Below are 3,488 nucleotides of genomic sequence, written 5' to 3'. Positions count from 1 at the left end.
TATGATTCCTGTCATCCTCTTAACTCCGCTCCTGCACTTTGTAAGTTTATACGTGCTGTGGCCAGCAGGTGATGCTAAAAAACCTCTGAGGGAAGGAAGAATTTAAACTGCATTTTAATTGAAAATGCTGTAATCTTCAGAAACAGCAAGAATGTGCCATCATCCAAACGTGACAGGTTTCATTTGTAATCTTCCAGTATACTGATTCACAAGCAGTTAACTACTCTCACCTCATCAACAGTGAGTTCCAGATGTTTCAGATAAGAAGAAAGAAAATGAGTGATGGCAGCTATACAATAATCAACTGGTAAATTAAGTCTCTCAGTCCCTGAAGATTTATGCTTTGGTCTAAACTGTCATACACTTGTGTACGTGCATGTACCCAAAGTCAATATATGAGGCAATAGGAGAAATACTTCAGGAGTCAGCTTTATGTAGATACATAAATAAGCAGATTACTGCTAACTGTCTGGGATAAGGAGAAACAGCAGGATATGGAGAATAAAAAAAACAAGATTAGAGGTGAATTCTAGGAAACTATATTTGGGAGACGACTAGAACATCTCTGCACAAGTAGTCTCCTGTAAGAAAATAGTTGTGATGAGCTCCAAGAGCAAGCATGCCGACTCTCATCAGAGGTGAGATCTTTTGGAGGAACAGTAACTGAAAGGAAAAAAGGGATATAAACACAGAGACTGAATTGTTCTTTGCAGAATATGCTTCATTCTCTAAATTATAATTAGTAATTAATCCAAGAGAGCAAGCAGGGATTTGAAAGAGAGCTAACTTGGATTAACAGATAATTTCAGAAGCAATAACTTTAAAAAAAAAAATATTAAGAAGAGCTACAGCTGTCTCCAGAAATGAAGCTGCTGACCAGACTGGTAAGGCACAGAAAGAGGCCGGCATGTAACTTCACGGCATAAAGTCACAGTCACACATATCCCATACCAGCTAAGCTTAACAAAGTTCTAATTCATACAATTTGACACTTGGGGTAGCTGGAACAGGAAAGCTAAATCCAGCACTGCAGTAACAGTAAAAAGAAAAAAAGTGGGGGGAGGAGAGACAATGTTTATTAACCATCAAATACAAAAACTACCAGCTGCTAAGGATTTACCGTACTTCCATTACAAGTTTACAAGTGACTTATTCCTGACCTGTAAAACTCAAGATCTTGATCAGCTGAGTAACAATAATTCACTGAGAAACCTATTTTTATTTATCATGCACTGCTGATGTAGTCAGGAATGGCTACAAGCCCTCCCCAGCAATCCCACAAAGCTTTGCATAAATACTTGGCCACGATTTCACATGCTACTGACCGAAGTCAGATACACCCAAACCCCACCATTCCCTTTCAAAGTCTTTCCATCCTCACTCCTCCCCCACCTTGAAGTACAGCTGTTGTCCACTCCACTTTTCTTAATTTAGGGATTGGTATTTTTGCCTTTACTATTATAAATTTTAAGTGTGTTTTAAGTGTGAATTTTAAGTGCTCAAGGCCAGGCTGGATGAGGCTTTGGGCAACCTGGTCTAATGGAAGGTGTCCCTGCCCATGGCAGGGGAGTTGGAACTAGATGATCTTTAAGGTCCCTTTTCCAATCCAAACTATTTCGCATCCGTAACATTTGATTTGTATCATGACAGTTCAAATAGGGCTCAATTTGTGTCTCCTGTCCCTTCAAACAGGTTATTCAGATGAGTGTAACTCTGAGTGCCTCAGATGCCTCCCCAAATTCCACCCTGTTCCACCCTCTCTCTACCAGACGTACTTTTCCTGAATAAAATACAAGTCCCACCTATGACAGGACTAAATTACCAATTTAAAGCATTTTTCAGGCAATTGCTGAGAAACTCTAGTTACCTTCCTTCCACCTCAGTATCCAAAAACCAGGCAGCTCACCTACCTCTTCTCACCACCCCACACAGGACAAGCTTTCTCCTCCATCCACAAATATTGATGGACCTCTGTGTCATACCATCACTCTGAACGTCTCAAGTCCCAAAGGACAGTAAGCGGCATTACAGAAACACGGGAATACAGCTACAGTTCCTACAATGCTGTCTACACCTTTGCGTTTGGTGCTACATCTGCTTCATACCCATAACCACAAATATTCTGGGTAGCTGAGTTTTCAAATACAAAGGGATTGTGCTATTTGCAAGAGCTTGGTAGGGTAAGCACTGCTCTCAGCACTCATGGGAAAGACAGAGGGCTGAAACATAAGGAAATCTGTTTTCAAGTAATCCTTACACAAAACTGCAAAATGGGAGAAAAGTATGCAGCAAGCAGGAGATGCACTAATGACCTCAGCCTTTCCCAGTCACCCCTCACTGCCTTTTACCTGAAAATGGCATAAAACTCATTAAGATATAGAATCATAGAATGGTTTGGGTGGGAAGAGACCTTAAAGATCATGGAGGTCCAACCCCCCTCCCATGGGCAGGGACACCTTCCACTAGACCAGGTTGCTCAAAGCCTCATCCAACCTGGCCTTGAATACCTCCAGGGGTATTGTCCACGACTAGCTCACAGTCAGCTAATGTTTGTGATATGGTCGCAAGATTCCAGCAAAGCAGCTCAGGGCACATGCAATCTGTATGATGGCAAACATCTAAGAACTCTCTCAGCTGTTCAAACACAGCTAAGCATTTCAATAAGAACTGAAGATACCAGGCTAAAGATGAACCAGTTACCTTGCCATGAGATAGAGCTTGCTGTAAAGCTTTTTCATTTCTTCTTGCTTAAAGAAAAAAAAACAAACCAAACCACTAACTCCCATATCATGTTTCCAAAACCTTATTTGGACCGAGGATTACTTTCGGACTAAATTTGGCAATGATGGTGACTTTTTTCAGACTCTGAAGAATGAGCTTTTAAATTATTTACAAGCCACCAAAAAATGGACACTGCTCTGAAGTGTTATATTTTGTCTAAATTTGCTCTGTCTTCATGCAGCTCAGCTATTTATTCCTACCTCTTAACCTTCCAATTAATTTACATTTTCTCAGATATCCATGCAATTAGTGCATTTTCAGAAAACGTCTGGTAGCACAGAAAGATTTTGTAAGAGGACAGTATTTTGAAAGTTTAGACAAAACCCCAGGCCTCCCAAGAGATCTGAATAACAGGTATGCTACACAGTAGAACATTTGGATACCCTAACACACACCAGAAGCCCAAATGCTAGAAAAACTTCTAAAATTATCTGAGGGAATAATGGGTTTCAAGGCAGAAGAAAACTTTAGAATAGCTCTTTTGTAAAATCTGTGATGTATTAAGCTTTCTGGATTGTGTGAAGTACTACACACCAAAACCCAAACCATTTCAAATTCCAAAACAGTTGCAATTACTATAAGGCAAGGCTGCTTGAAAAACTGTGTATGCAGTAGGTTTAGATTCCCGAAGATAACGACACATTTCACAAACTGCCTTCAAAAGGTGAAAATAAGATACTTGAGAACCTGCCATGACTTGTCATTAG

Source organism: Pterocles gutturalis, unplaced genomic scaffold, assembly GCF_000699245.1.
Source record: "Pterocles gutturalis isolate BGI_N339 unplaced genomic scaffold, ASM69924v1 scaffold51792, whole genome shotgun sequence".
NCBI lineage: Eukaryota > Metazoa > Chordata > Aves > Pterocliformes > Pteroclidae > Pterocles > Pterocles gutturalis.
This window is presented reverse-complemented; position numbering follows the sequence as displayed.